This window comes from Nicotiana sylvestris, chromosome 12, assembly GCF_000393655.2.
Source record: "Nicotiana sylvestris chromosome 12, ASM39365v2, whole genome shotgun sequence".
Classification (NCBI taxonomy): domain Eukaryota; kingdom Viridiplantae; phylum Streptophyta; class Magnoliopsida; order Solanales; family Solanaceae; genus Nicotiana; species Nicotiana sylvestris.
This window is the reverse complement of record NC_091068.1, coordinates 3,549,681-3,566,558: the sequence shown is the minus strand read 5'-3', so window position 1 is coordinate 3,566,558 and position 16,878 is coordinate 3,549,681.

Genomic DNA, 16,878 nt, shown 5'->3' with positions numbered 1-16,878 from the left:
AGCCCAGAGCAGCAGCACCAGCGGCGGAGCCTCAGGTTGACTTTGATGATGAGGTTCCGGCCCAGATAGTTTCTGTGGGCCCAACTCAGGTCCCTAGTTTCAGACTCCAGCAGTTCAGCCAGTTGGAGCAGTTCAGCCGGGTGTGGTAGCTCAGACCGGTGATGGAGCAGCTATGTCTGCCGATGCTTTGTGGAGGTTGGATAGGTTCACCAAGCTTTTCACTACTACTTTCAGCGGTGCATCTTCTGAGGACCCCCAAGATTATATAGACAGTTGTCATGAAGTTCTCAGGAACATGGGGATAGTTGAGACCAATGGGGTGGATTTTGCTACTTTTCGCTTGTCTGGATCCGTCAAGACTTGGTGGAGAGATTATTGTTTGGCTAGACCAGCCGGATCGCCAGCTTTGACTTGGGAGCAGTTTACTCAGCTATTTCTGAAGAAGTTTCTCCCTATCACTCAGAGAGAGGCCTATTGGAGGCAGTTTGAGCGTCTCCAATAGGGTTTTATAACTGTTACCTAGTATGAGACCAGATTCATCGACTTGGCTCATCATGCTCTTGTCATACTTCCCACCGAGAGAGAGAGAGAGAGAGTGAGGAGGTTCATTGATGGACTTATTCAGCCGATTCGTCTTTAGATAGCTAGGGAGACAGGGAGTGAGATTACTTTCCAGGAGGCGACCAATAAGGCCAGGAGAGTGGAGATGGTTCTGTCACAGGGAGGTGGTCATGGGTCGGACAAGAGGCCTTGTCATTCAGGCAGGTTCAGTGGTGCCTCTTCTGGAGGCAGATATTCGTATGGTAAAGGCCATCCTCCTAGGCCCTTTCATTCAGTACTTCAGGTTTCTCACGGTGCTTCAGGTGGTTGTGGTTCTCACATGCAGTATTCTGATCAGCAGCCCTATAGTGTACCACCAACTCCTATCAGTGCACCGCCGCTCCAAAGTTTTCGGGGTGGTCATTCAGGTCTCCAGGGTCAATCTCAGTTTCCTCAGCCGCAGCACTCAGGTTTTAGTTTGGTGAGTATAGTCATATCAGGAGAGCTTGTCCGAGATTGGTGGGTACTCAGTCGCAGCAGCAGGGTTCTCGTGCTATTGTTCAGGCACCAGGTGTTTCACAGACTGCCCAGCCAGCTAGAGGTGGGGGTAGAGGTGCTAGAGGTGGAGATAGAGGTGCTAGAGGTGGATCTCAGACCGCTAGAGGTGGAGGCCAGCCAGCTGCAGGTCGTCCTAGAGAGGTAGTCCATGGTGGTGGGGCCCAACCCGATGTTATGCTCTTCTAGCTAGGCCTGAGTCTAAGGCTTCCAATGTAGTTATCACATGTACTATTCTGGTTTGTGGCAGAGATGCTTCAGTTTTATTTGATCCAAGGTCTATGTGCTCCTATGTGTCATCTTATTTTGCATTGTATCTGGTCATGCCTAGTGATTCCTTGAGTGCCCTTGTATATGTGTCTACACCAGTGGGTGATTTTATTGTGGTAGATCGAGTCCATCGCACTTGTATAGTCGTGATTGGGGGTCTTGAAACTCATGTCGATTTGTTGCTTCTAGACATGGTTGATTTCGATGTTATATTGCGGATGGACTGGTTATCACCTTACCACGCTATCTTGGACTGTCATGCCAATACTGTGACCTTAGTCTTACCGTGTTTGCCTCGTTTAGAGTGGAGAGGGACTCTTGGTCATTCTACCCGTAGTGTCATCTCTTATGTGAAGGCTCGACGTATGGTCGAGAAGGGGTGTTTGGCATATTTGGCATATGTTCATGATTCTAGTGCCGAGGTTCCTTCTATTGATTCTGTGCCTATTGTTCGTGAGTTCCCTGAGGTATTTCCTTCAGACTTGCCAGGTATGCCACCCGATAGGGATATTGACTTTTGCATTGATTTGGCTCCGGGCACTCAGCCCATTTCCATTCTATCGTATCGTATGGCCCCGTCTGAGTTGAAAGAGTTGAAGGAGTAGTTGCAAGACTTGCTTGAGAAGGGTTTTATTAGACCCAGTGTTTTGCCTTGGGGTGAGCCGGTGTTGTTCGTTAAGAAGAAGGACGGATCGATGAGAATGTGTATTTATTACTGGCAGTTGAACAAGGTTACAATCAAGAATAAGTATCTATTGCCGAGGATTGATGATTTGTTTGATCAGCTTCAGGGTGCCAAGGTATTTTCGAAGATTGACTTGAGATCTGGCTACCATCAATTGAGGATTATGGCATCCGATGTCCCCAAGATAGTTTTCCACACTCGGTACGGGCATTATGAGTTCTTGGTGATGTCATTCGGGTTGACAAATGCCCCAGCAGCTTTTATGGATTTGATGAACCGAGTGTTCATGCCTTATTTGGATTCGTTCGTGATAGTCTTCATTGATGATATTTTGATATGTTCTCGCAGTAGGGAGGAGCACGAGCAGCATCTTAGAGTGGTTCTTCAGACCTTAAGGGATAGTCAGTTATATGCTAAGTTCTCGAAGTGTGAGTTCTGGTTGAGTTCAGTTGCCTTCCTGGGTCATGTTGTATCAGTAGAGGGTATTCAGGTCGATCCGAAGAAGATTGAGGCAGTCAAGAACTGGCCTAGACTAGCATCAGCTACAGAGATTTTGAGTTTCTTGGGATTGGCAGGCTACTATCGTCGGTTCGTGAAGGGGTTTTCATCTATCGCAGCCCTAATGACCAGGTTGACCCAGAATAGTACCCAGTTCAGATGGTCAAACGAGTGTGAGGCGGGCTTTCAGAAGCTCAAGACAGCTTTGACTACGGCATCGGTGTTGGTTTTGCCCACAGGTTCAGGGGCTTATACAGTTTATTGTGATGCATCTCGTATTGGACTTGGTGTAGTGTTGATGCAGGATGGCAAGGTCGTTGCCTATGTTTCGCGGCAGTTGAATATTCATGAGAAGAACTATCCGGTTTATGATTTGGAGTTGGCAGCCATTATTCACGCGTTAAAGATCTGGAGGCATTATCTGTATGGCATGGCGTGTGAGGTGTTCACGAATCACAAGAGTCTGCAGTACTTTTACAAGCAAAAGAAGTTGAATTTGAGGCAGAGAAGGTGGTTGGAGCTATTAAAGGACTATGATATCACCATCTTATATCATCCGGGAAAGGCCAATGTGGTAGACAATGCTTTGAGTAGGAAGTTAGTCAGTATGGGTAGTCTTGCTTATATTCCGGTCGGTGAGAGACCGCTTGCTTTAGATGTTTAGGCTTTGGCCAATCAGTTCATGAGGTTGGATGTTTCTGAGCCCAGTCAGGTGTTAGATTGCACGGTCGCTTGTTCTTCTTTATTGGAGCATATCCATGATCGGCAGTATGATGATCACCATTTGTGTGTCCTTAGAGACACGGTGCAGCACGGAAGTGCCAAGCAGTTTACCTTAGGTGATGATGGAGTTTAGAGATTGCAGGGTTGAGTTTGTGTGCCTAATGTGGATGGTCTTCGAGAGTAAATTTTAGAGGAGGCCTACAGCTCCCGGTACTCTTCATCCGGGTGCCGCGAAGATGTATCAAGATTTGCGGCAGCATTATTGGTGGTGGAGAATGAAGAAGGATATCGTTGCATATGTGACTCGATGTTTGAATTGTCAGCAGGTTAAGTATGAGCACTAGAGGCCTGGTGGTTTGTTTCAGGAGATTGGATTCCTGAGTGGAAGTGGAAGCGGATCACTATGGACTTCACTGTTGGACTCCCATGAGCTTAGAGGAAGTTCGATGCAGTGTGGGTCATTGTTGATAGGCTGACCAAGTCAGTGCATTTCATTCATATGGCAGTCTCCTATTCTTCCGAGAGGTTAGCTGAGATCTATATCCGGGAGATTGTTCGTTTTCATGGTGTGCCTGAGTCTATTATTTCGGACCGAGGTACGTAATTTACCTCACATTTCTAGATAGCAGTTCAGCGAGAGTTGGGAACACGGGTTGAGTTGAGCATAGTGTTTCATCCTAAGACGAACGGGCAGTCCAAGCGGACTATTCAAATTTTGGAGGATATGCTCCGAGCTTGTGTCATTAACTTTGGAGGTTCGTGGGATCAGTTTTTGCCTTTAGATGAGTTTGTCTACAACAACAGCCACCAGACAAGTATCCAGATGGCTCCTTATGAGGCTTTATATGGTAGGCAGCGTCGGTCTCCGATTGGATGGTTTGAGCCGTGAGAGGCTCGGTTATTAGGTACGGATCTGGTGCCTTGGACAAGGTCAGGATTATTCAGGATAGGTTTCGTACAGCTCAGTCCAGGAAAAAGAGTTATGCCGACCGCAAGGTTCGATATTTGGCTTTCATGGTCGGTGAGCGGGTATTGCTTCGAGTATTGCCAATGAAGGGCGTGATGAGATTTGGGAAGAAGAGCAAGCTTAGCCCTAGGTTCATTGGCCCGTTTGAGATTCTTGATCGAGTGGGAAAGGTGGCATATAGACTTGCATTGCTGACGCGTTTATCAGTCGTGCATCCAGTGTTTCATGTGTCCATACTTCGGAAATATCACGGCGATCCATCCCACGTGTTAGATTTCAGCACTATCCAGTTGGACAAGGACTTGTCTTACGAGGAGGAGCCGATAGCTATTCTAGACCGGCAGGTTCATCAGTTGAGATCGAAGAGTTTTCCTTCTGTTCGTGTTTAGTGGAGAGGTCAGCCTGCTGAGGCATCGACCTAGGAGTCCGCGTCCGATATGCGGGGCCATTATCCCCATCTTTTCCCTGACTCAGGTACTTCCTTCTTATGTCCGTTCATGGATGAACAGTTGTTTTAGAGGTGGAGAATGTGATGACCTTGGGTCATCACTTGTTTTCAAAATGAATTCTGCGTTTCGAGGCCTTAAAAACCTCTTTCAGCATCACCTCGATTTGTGTGCGCAGTTCGGGCGTGTAGCCGGAAAGCTATTATGTGAAAATCTATGAGAAATGTTAAAAGTTTGACTTAAAATGCATTTAAGGTGACTTCGGTCAATATTTTGGGTAAACGGACCCGGACCCGTGATTTGACAGTCCCGGGGGTCCATGGAAAAATATGGGACTTGGGCGTATGCCCGGAATCGAATTCCGAGGTCTTAAGTCCGAGAAATGAATTTTTAAAAGAAATTATTTTCTGAAAAAATATAAAGGTTTTTGAAAGTGAAATACTATGTGAAATCTATGGTATCGGGCGTATTATGGTTTCGGAGCCCGGTATAGGTTCAATATGATTTATATGTGTTGTCGGTAAAGTTTGGTAAGAAAGGGAATCCATTTGACGTGATTCGGACCTAAAATGCAAAATTTGATGTTCAAAGAAGTTTTGAGAAATTCCATTGATTTTAAGGTTTAATTCGATGTTCATGATGTTATTTTGGCGATTTGATCGCCCGGATAAGTTCATATGGTGTTATTGAGTTAGTACGTATGTTTGGTTTAGAGCCCCGAGGGCTCAGGTGAGTTTCGGAAGATTTTGAACTCATAAAAAGTTACAGGTTTTCAATTCTGGTGTTTTGGTATTTTCTTCTTCGCGTTCGCGGGAGGACCCTTGCGAACGCGATGAGTTATTCATGCTGAAGGAAATTTCCTTCTACGCGAACGCGAGACCTAGGTCGCGAACGGGAAGCTTTGGGGGGTCTTCCCTTCGTGAACACGGGCCTGGTATCGCGAACGCGAAGGCTTATGAGCCTGGGCAGGGGGAGGGGTATTATACCTACGCGAACGCGACCACCTGGATGCAAACGCGAAGGCTCGGCGAGTTAGTACTCCACAAACGCGAGCCCATTTCCGCGAATGCAAAGGTCTCTCAGGCCTAGCTCATCGCGAACGCGATGGGCCTGTCGTGAACGCATAGACCAAATTCGCCCAGTTATTTTTATGTTCAAAAACATAATGCATTCGGGAATTTCACCATTTTTCATAAACTTCATCTTCTCCACAACTCTTGGGCGATTTGTGAAGAGGAATTTCACCAGAGCTTCATAGGTATGTAATCCTAAGCTCGTTTTCTTTCATTTTTATCAACACCCACTAGATTTCTAGGCCTAAAACATGAGATTAATGGTAGAAAATTAGGGATTTGGGTAGAGTTAGGGCTTTTTGATTATTTGGGAATTTGACCTCGTTTTGGGGTCGAATTTCAAAACAAATTATATATTCGGGCTCGTGGGTGAATGGGTGATCGGGTTTTGGTCCGAACCTCATGTTTTGACCAAGCAGGCCCGGGGTCGATTTTTGACTTTTTGGGAAGAATGATTAGAAAGCAATAATTAAGCTTTGGAATTGGATTGTTTAGCATTTATTGATGTTATTAAGTCGATTATGTCTAGGTAAAATTGATTTGGAGCCAAATTCAAAAGGGAAAGCGGTGTTTGAGGTTTGAGTTGGCCATGGAAGTTCGAGGTAAGTATTTGGTCTAACCTTAGCTGAGGGATTAGGAGTTGTGTCCTATTTGCTACTTGTTTCTTGTTGAGAACGGCGTATAGGCATGGTGACAAGTGTCTATACGTTGGTGTCGAGCATGACCGCGAGTCTTGAATTGCAATTTATTGTTTTCTTAAATAATACTATGGATGCTTTAATTGATGATTATCTGTATTGAGCAAGGATTAAGATTGTTCTCGTGGAAATTACTTATGATTGAGTATTGGTGTTAGCATAGATGGTTAGATGTCGGAATAAGACTGGTTATAGTTGTTTCTCCCTTGCCGGAACGTATTTATTTTTACTGTCGAATCCCTTGCCGGGATAGTATAGTTCTTTGTTGATCCCTTGTCGGGACTCTTGGTATGATTGTTGTTAAATGTATAGATATGGGTTGGGTTGCACGCAGCAACAATGTTATATTGGATCGGGTTGCACGCCGCAACAATGATATAAATGGATCTGGTTGCACGCTGCAACAATGTTATATTAGATCGGGTTGCACGCCGCAACAATGATATAAATGGATCGGGTTGCACGCCACAACAATGTTATATTGTATCGGGTTGCACGCCGCAGCAATGATACAGTTGGATCGGGTTGCACGCCGCAACAGTGTTAAATGATAGGGATCGGGTTGCGCGCCGCAACAGTGTTATTATTATTTTGTTGTAGATCCTGAATTGTTCTCTTATATTTCTCTAAATTTTCTACTGGATTTGATATTTCCCCCGCATCATGCACCCCCTCCCATCTTTAATTGTTTATTCTTGTTTTATTTTCCGTTGTATATTACATAACTGCACAGGTTTATTTGGTAGTCTAATCTTAGCCTCGTCACTACTTCGTCGGGGTTAGGCTAGGCACTTACCAGCACATGGGGTCGGTTGTGCTGATGCTACACTCTGCATTATGTGCAGATCCCAGAGCAACTCTTGGACTATAGCATACGGGTGGCTGCTTTCAGTCCAGCTAGAGATCCCGAGGTAGTCCTGCAGGCGTCCGCAGGCCCGACGTTCTCTTCTATCTTATTATGTACTCTGTTTTCATTGATTTCGAGACAGATTGTATTTCTTTCAGACATTTATTGTAGTAATCTTAGTCGGTCCGTGATATTGTGACACCAGATTCCGGGTAGAGACGTATATTGACATTTGTAGCACTGGTTTTGGTTATTATATTAGACTAAGTCTTCCGCTTGATTTCATTTATCGTTAATATTTAAATGTTGATTACCTTTTAATTCAGATTATTAAAAAGGGTTAAAATGAAAGAGTTAGTAATTTATATGTTTTGTGGTTTGCCTAGCTTTTACGAGTATGTGTCATCACGACTCTCGATGGTGGGAAATCTGGGTCGTGATAGGTACCAGCATGCAAAGGTTCGAATCTTTTTACTTCAGATTATGAACACCCGATCGGATCTGTCAAGAACGAGTTGATGACTACAAGGAAGTAGCATACTGCAGTCCCTGAGCCCGTAAGCCAAATTTTACCTTTGGTTATGTTTCGGGTCAAATCATGCCCTTACAGTTAGCAAATTATCGTGTGTTAGCTTTTGACCTTGTCAGAGGTCCAACCTGAAATATAATGGATGGTAATTTTAAACCATAATTAAAAGTGGTGCGCTAAATTTGAAATCTTTTTCCTAAAGTATCTTGACACGTCCAACCCATCCAATCCAAGCTGGAGTTCTACTAAAGTTACACGGAAATACAAGACGATTTAGCTATAGCAAAAATATAAATAACTCAAAATCATACAGATTAAAAGTATACTATGTACATGTGAGTGTGTGTCTATATATAATATATACACCTCAAATCATATAAGTTTCTATAAAAGTATGTCAATAAAATTAAAATGAGAATGTAAAATTAAATGATTCGTAAATGCAGAAATGTGTTGACTTGTTTGGTAACAGATAATAAAAAGAGAGAAGGATTTGTCAACAAAGTTGGCATGGAACGAATGGCTTGCGTGGACTTAGTTTTATTGGTTTTAGATACCACAATTTACATGACCAACCAATAGATGCACAAAGCAATTCAGTGACGTTATTTATATTAAATCAAATAATTTAATCTTATTAGTTAACATTTAATGTAAAAATATGTATAAATTAATCATAATTAAACAATAAATATATATACGACAAATACATATCTTAAATTTATTGGCTTGATATAAATCAAGATTGCTGATGGTGCCATGTATAAATATCAACTTGGGCAAATGATGAATTCTTTCAACAAACTTCTTGGCTGCCCTTTTCATTAAAAATACTGAAAAGGTCCAAATACCCCCCCCCCAAACTTTACGATAAGGTCTACAAATAATTCTCGTTAAAAGTTTGGCACATTACCTACTTTGCCGTTACATTCTTGGCTCGGATACCCCCTTAATTCTAAACGGCTGCCACAGTGGATAAGTTATCCACTCATAATTTGACATGTGAAATTTTAATTTACACCTAAATATTTTAATTCACATCCAATCGAATCTAATTAACCTACCCATTACCCGTGACCCGACCCGTAAATTGGAAACCCCTTTCTTAAAAACACCCGAGTTTTACTTCACTTATCAACTAGGGATAGCTCTTCTTATCAATCTCAACAAATAAACCCATTGACCGATGAACTCGAAGATCTCTGTTGAGATTGAGAAGAAAAGCTATCCCTAGTTGATAAGTGAAGTAAAATTCGGGTGTTTTTAAGAAAGGGGCTTCCAATTTACGGGTCGGGTCACAGGTAATGAGTAGGTTAATTAGATCCTGTTGGGTGTGAATTAAAATATTTGGGTGTAAATTAAAATTTCACATGTCCAATTATGAGTGGATAACTTATCCACTATGACAGCCGTTTAGAATTAAGGGGGTATCTGAGCCAAGAGTGTAACGGCAAGGTGGGTAATGAGCCAAACTTTTAACGAAAGTTATTTGTATACCTTATCGTAAAGTTCAGGGTGGTATATGGACCTTTTTCGTAAAATATTAAAAAGACAAGAAACTAATATATGTCCTACAATATGATCTATGTATGCTCATTGGTATAATTTTGTTGTTGTTTTCATCAAATCTAACCAAAAGACAAGACCCTTCACTAAGGTCAATGCTCATTGTTTCTCGTTATATTTTGTCTTCATTTGGGATGTGATTTACTATTTGTTTGGATGGTTGTTACACGTCGTCTCATAATATATTACGTATATTGTATTGTATTGTATTGTATTGTATCGTATTGTATTATTTGATGAATACAATGTCGGAAAAGAATATATTATTTACCGTTATTTTATGATATCACGCACCAACAATACGAAGAATAAACTTGCAACATTACTAAAAAACAGGATACGAAATAGAATTATTATATAAAAAAGTAGGGTAATGAAATATGATTATTAAATAATAAGGAGTGGCAAGATGAGAGAAAAAAGCAAGGTAACGACGTCATCACACCAAATCCACCGTTCCATAAAGTGTACATTTTTTGTCGTTACGTAACGATGGATTTAACGATATGATACAATAAAATTCAAGTGACAATCAAAACAAATATTATATCTAAAGTAACAATACGATACAATACAATAATTAATAACTATCCAAACAAAATATGAGATTTTTTTATTCCTATACACCATTTGAACTTTATTACCCTTAATGTTCATGTTTAGTTATTTACCCGGCAACAAGTTTTATTTACAAAATATATACAATCCACCTTAAAAGGCTCTTAATCCATTATTTATGCCTTAAATAAGGGATGTAGTTATGCCCTATTCCTTTTTTTTCTCTGCTCTTTCCCCTTTTCTCTCCCAATCTTTCACCCACACTCCAAATCTTTTTGTTTCGTCTTTTCGTTCATACGTGTAATTCACCCTCTATTCAAATTAACGTACGGTGGAAACTCCTCTATTTGTGGAAAAAAGAAATTGTGGACGTACCCACAAACAAAACAATCATGAGAAAGAATGTGTACTTTAGTTCCTCTTTCATATTTAACAAGCCCTCAGTCATCATTTATTTCATCAATTATAACTCTCCATTTCCAACTTGCAAATTCATCAGCTTACAAAAGGATTCATCGATTCTCAGTACAAGTTTCCTCCAAAAGTAGAAGCAAATTTATCAATAAGCATATTTAGTACTTACTGACGAACATTCAGAAGAAATGGATATTTTTTGCTGGGGAATATGCAAGCACAGCAGTATAACAAAGCTCCCATTTCCTCAGGATAGAGTTTTGAAAGTTGTTCATAATTCAGGAAAGATGATTATATACAACTACAATATCATACCACTTAAATACAATTTTTATACAAATTTTATACAATATGTCTTTTGTATATTTTGTATTTGATTTATACACAGTAAAAAAATTCATACAACAAATTATATATTATACAACTTAGTTACAACTTATCCACAACTTTCACACATTATTTCTACCTAGTTATATATAACTACAATATCATACAACTTAAATATAATTTTTATACAATATTGTTCAAATTTCATACAATATTTAAGTAAGTAAGTGTGTGTATATATATATATATATAAGTCATGTCTTCTTCTTCTTCAAGTTTCAATCTGAAATTCAGCCAAAATAAGTCTAATCTTCACCAAAATACCCTTAAAATTGAGATATAAACTCCAAACCATATTCCTAATTGTTTGCAACAACACTCAATCCAAACAAATAATGGTTTTTAAAAATCCAAATTCGAATGCAAAGCTTCAAAGCTTTTTAATGGCTGTCAATGGTGGAATTGCTGCTCTCATTTTCTTTGCTTTAAATTACCAAAATTACGGATTGAGAGATAGAGAGAGACGTAGAGAGAATCTCAATTCTTTGCAGCAACACCCAATTCAAACAAATAATGTTTTTTGAAAACCTAAATTAGAATTCAAAGCTTTTTAATGATTGTCAATAGTGGAATTGTTGCTCTCTTGTGCAAGATACGTGGGGGAGTGGGGGTGGGATGTGGAGAGAGAAACGTGAGGGAGTGGAAGTAATTGTAGGAATTGATTAATTATAACTAATTCATTCAAATTTTAACTAAAGGTGGCAAACGGGCGGGGTTGACCCGGGACTAGCCTGGCCCAAACCGGTTGAAACCCGTACCGGCCCAGCCTGATACTTAGGGGGCCGGGTGGGCTAGGTTACTGGGGTTAGGAGGTTGGTCCGTTCACTTTAATTTATCTGGTTAACCGGACCGGTCAAACCCGATCAACCAAAATCCTTGTAGAACCGGTTAACCGGTCCGGACCGGTTTAAAGGCTAGATTTTAATTTTTTTTTAAGGTTTTAGAGTCTAAGGCAATGCAAAGCCTTTTAATTTACTCTTTTTTCGTTAATATACTTGTTGTTAAATGTAAACCTTTCAATTTGTAAGTTTGAATTTTGAAATAAATGTAGTATTTGCAATTTATAAGTGCAATATTTTTCCATCTTCATTGTATTCTTTATATTTTTACTTTATATTAATATAAATTACAATAGTTATACAAAATACAAAAAAAAATAAAAAATAAAAAAATACTAACCCGGGCCCTTGGACCCGTAACCCTTACGGTTCATTTTTTACCCGGATGAACCCGAACCCATTAAGCCTAGTAACCTCTAACCCGTAACCAGCCCGGTTTGAAACCCGAACGGTTTCAACTTTTCTCTACCCTACCCGGCTCGGCCCACCCGTTAGACTCCTGTAGAATGAATCAAATGTTAATCTCCATTAAGTGAAAACAAATTTATGGTCAGACATAAATTAAATAAATCTAAGTATACATAACATACGTAATAGTATATAAAAATTTAAATACAATATAATTTTTTTGTTGAGAAAACAGGAAATATATATATTAATAACTAAGGAATGTTTAATACATAACATAAGATGCGTCACAAAGGACACACTGGTTCCCTAAGCTTGCTAACAATTGACAAGCTTCATTACATAACAGCATTTCATGAGTAGTAGTTTCTAGTCTATCACTTTCCACAAAATCTATTACTTCACTAGGTAGTCCAACAAAATCTTTTTTACTGATCTTCTGGGCATTACTTCTTCCAGCTGCTCCAAAAACTTGGTTATCCATTCCTAGGATCTGTTTTGCTAGTTGATGAGCAATCCTATTCCCTTGCCTGAAAGTGTGCTGGAGGGTAACCTTCTGCTAGTGCATTAACGACTTGCAATCATTAACAATTTTGTTAAATAATTTGTTACCCACTTGTATTACCTGGATTACCTCTGAGCAATCTGTCTCTATTTCAAATGGGAAGAGTTTCAACTTATTGTTGTCCTTAGACCTTCTCGTAGAGCTTTCAATTCTGCTTCTAGTGAGCCACTTGCATGAGTTGGTTTTGTAAAACCAACCACCTACCACCTAAACCACAATTTTGGTTATCGCTATGAAAACTGGCATCAACATTCAGTTTGAACCAACCCCTAGGAGGTTTGTGCCAATTGATTTTTATTAGTAATTTGGGAGGGTGTATAGAGGCTTTTTTTGTGAGTAATTTAAATTCTATGGTCTTCTGCATGATTTGAGAACCACTAATCAGGTTGGTAGTGTTATTGTGGTTATTATTGTTTCTATTAATCCAAATGTGCCAAATGATAAAGGGAAAATAAGTGTTCCATTTTAGAAATTTATGATTAAAAGGATAGTTGAAGCCATTTATTTGGATAAGCCAATGTTCACCATTTTGGTTAATATGGCGGTGCCACTGAAGGTCGGCCCAAAATTTGTTAACAGCTTTGCATTCTAGGAAGATATGCTTAATAGATTCTTCATTAGGGCTTTTACAGATGGGACAATTAGGGTCAATGTTTAGTCCAATCTATAAAAGGTATTTTCTGCAAGGGATTCGATCGTGAAGGCATTGCCATAGGAAGTATTTGATTTTATTGGGACAATCTAATTTTCAAATCCAGTCAAAATCTAAGTTAATGTTATTAGGAGATTCCAGAAGCGTATAATATGATTAGGTAGTAAATACCCCCTTAGTGGTGAGAGACCAATTAAGTAAGTCAATTGAGGGACCCTTGAGACGAATTTTTATTTTAGTGATATTTGATAGTAATCCCGGAGAAGAGGAAGGGATAGTCTGTCCAAATTCCAATTGGAACTATCAACGATATCTCTAATTTTTTTTAATGTATCCCTAGCGGAGAGGGGGCCTATTACATATTTCCTTAGGTTACCAAAATTTGAGATCCAATTTGTCTCCCAGATGTTAAGATTGGATTGAAAGTGGAGGGACCAAATGATTCCCTTGGAGCAAATTTCCCAACCTTTGCAAATACTTTTCCAAATGAATGAAGATTTGTTCATTGAGGAACTACTACAATAGTAAGAGAAGATAAGCTTGGCCCAAGGAATTAATGCATTTGTGAGAAGTCTCCAACTTAGGCTAGCAAGAGTGCATAGATTTTTATTAAGAGCATTATGGATGCCTAAGCCACCATTTGGTTTGGGTTGGCATATGGTAGGACAATTAACCAGGTGAATTTTTCTTTTTTCTGTTGAGCTACCCCATATGAAGTTCCTTTGGACTTTATCAATCTCTTTTAGGGTTTTTTCTGGGAAGGAAGGTGTATTGCATGTAGCGGTTTGGGATAAAATTTAGGCACGATGTTGCAAGTGTTGTTCTTCCTACCAAATTAAAGAATTTCATTTTCCATGAGGCAAGTTTAGTTCTCATCTTATTGATTAGGAATTGATAGTCCCTAGATTTTGTGCTATGGTTTAAGATAGGGAAACCTAGGTAGGTGCCAAAACTATTACTTTTCTTAATTCCTAACATAGTAGTAATATCTCTGATAAGAGTATGGTTACAATTTTTGAAGAATAGTAATTTTGATTTGGTAATGTTGATGCATTGACCTGATAGAGAACAAAATTGATCAAGACCATTTTAGTGGCTTGACATGATTTATCATTTGCTCTAGCCATTAGAGTAAGGTCGTCGGCAAATAATAAATGAGAGATTTTTGGACATTTATATCCTAAGGATATAGGATCCCAATTCTTAATGTCCATTTGATGTTCTATATATCTAGTGAGCATTTCTAGGCAGAGGATAAAGATATAAGGGGAGATGGTGTCTCCTTGTCTATTCCTTTACTTGGCTAAAAATAATTTGTAACGGATCCGTTGACTAAGATTCCTATATTACTAGTTGAAATGCAACTCAGTAATAATTTGAAAATTATTGGTGGGAATTTAAAGTATTCAAGGGTGTGGCGAACGAAAGACCAATCTAAACGATCAAAAGCCTTTTCTAAGTCAATTTTAAGAATCATATGGCCCTGCTTGCCTTTCAATTTGTTAAATTTAGAAATCAGTGCCTGAATGACGATAGCATTATCAGACGCTCTTCTATTTTTCATGAAACTAGCCTGATATGGACTGATCAATTGATCTAGGAAAAGTTTAAGACGGCTGGCTAGAATCTTAGTGATTAGTTTGTAAATGGTATTGCATAAGCCAATAGGTCTGAAATTTTTAATGTTGTTGGCATTGTGAATTTTGAAAATAAGGCAAAGAAAAGATTTGTTAATTTCCGGAGGGATTTCCTGATTGTTGAAAATGTCATGAAAAAGATTGCAAACTAATTGACCTATGTGATACCAATATTTTTAAAAAAAATAAGGGATGCAAACCATCTGGGCCAGGAGATTTAAATGGTTTGAACGAGAAGATAGCTCTTTTAATTTCATTATCTAGAAGGGGGGTATCTAGATTGTCTAGGTTAATTTTGTTATAACTAAATTGGGATTTAGGGGGTTAGCCCAGCGAAAATATGAGTGAGAAGAAGTAAATGTAGAGGTAAAATTATTTTGAACATGAGACATAATTTGGCTATGGTCATTTATCCAATTATCAGCATCATCTTTGAAGAAATTAATTTTGTTTCTTCTTTTCCTATTGGTGGCTGAGATATGGAAGAATTTGGTATTTGTGTCTCCATAATTAAGCCACAGGATCCTAGACCTAAGTTTCCAATAATCTTCCTCTATATTTAGAATATCATTGAACTCATTTTGAAGGTCTAATTCTAAATTTCGAAGGAAAGTGCTGGTAGTATAGCTATTGGAAGTTTGGATACCTTGGAGTCTAGCTAACAATTTTCTCTTCCTTCCCATAATATTACCAAATGTGTTGTCTTTCCAAGGTATTTACTTATCCACAAAATTAAGGCTAGCTTTAAAGTAAATCACTATCATTCCAATTATTTTTTACAATTATCTGGAACTGCGGATATTTACACCAAAAGGTTTCTAGCCTAAATAGAACTTTATAGAGAGACCTATTTCATGGGATCAATTCTATAAGAATAGGGTTATGGTCAGAGTGGGTTCTAGGCAAGTGGATTATGGAACTTTTAGGAAAAAGTTCAATCCATTCTTCATTTTTGAAAACTTTATCAAGTCTTTCTAATATAAGACCTTTCTTATTATGTCTGTTGTTTGTCCAAGTATATTTACTTCCTTTGAAGACTAGATCAAGCAAGTTACACTTATTGATTTTTGACCACATGAATCTAGCTCTACTATCCTTAATAGGTTTGCCACCAAATTTCTCACTAGCGGCTAAAATATCATTAAAGTCACCACATACTAACCAAGGCCCTTTATAAACTAATATTTTCTAGATGATCCCACATAATATTTCTATTATGAATACAAGTACTAGCATATATAGAAGTAAAAAAGCCAAGGTTTACGTATGGGAATTACCTCTATGGTTGCATGAATCTCTTGATATCTACGAACTGCATTTTGAACGTTGATTACATCATCCTTCCACATCATTACCATGCCTCCTGACTGACCCTCCGATGGAACATCAATCATCTTAGTGAACCCAAAATCATTAAGCATGGCTGCATGTTACCCATCCTTATTTCCAACAGTGTCACCATGCAGGGCCTATGTGTATCAATCATCTCCCTAAAGTTTCTCCTGAAATTTTCGTTATCCCCTTCTCTTATATTCCATATTATGAAATTTGTAGGATGATTCATGGATATATTAGTTTCAGGGTTGACCATCTCTCTATTCTCCCTTATCCCTTCCATTAGGACAGGATTTCTTCTCATCGAAGGAACTAGAATCATCGCCTTTTTTCCCACTGTTGGGTCGTGTAGAGAACGGATGTCCATCGAGCACTTGTATAGGGCTAACGGGCAGCTGAGCAAATGCCTCTTCTCGTGCCTCTCAGTGAAGAGAAATTTTTTTATTCCGTCTAGGTTTGAGAGTTCTAGGGTTGGCCCTAAGTGTAGGTTTAGAGCGACATCGTCCTCCTCCATTTTTGCCTCTACCAGACCGGGTATTGGGTCGACTTGTTGTTGTTGTGGGGGTACTGGATGGGGTGGAGGGGGGATGACATCTCTTGGTTCCCCTGGTTGATGTCCCAAGGGAGAAAGATGGGATTGAGATGAGTCTACATCTCTGTTAGAAAGAAGGGAAGGTCCAACGGGG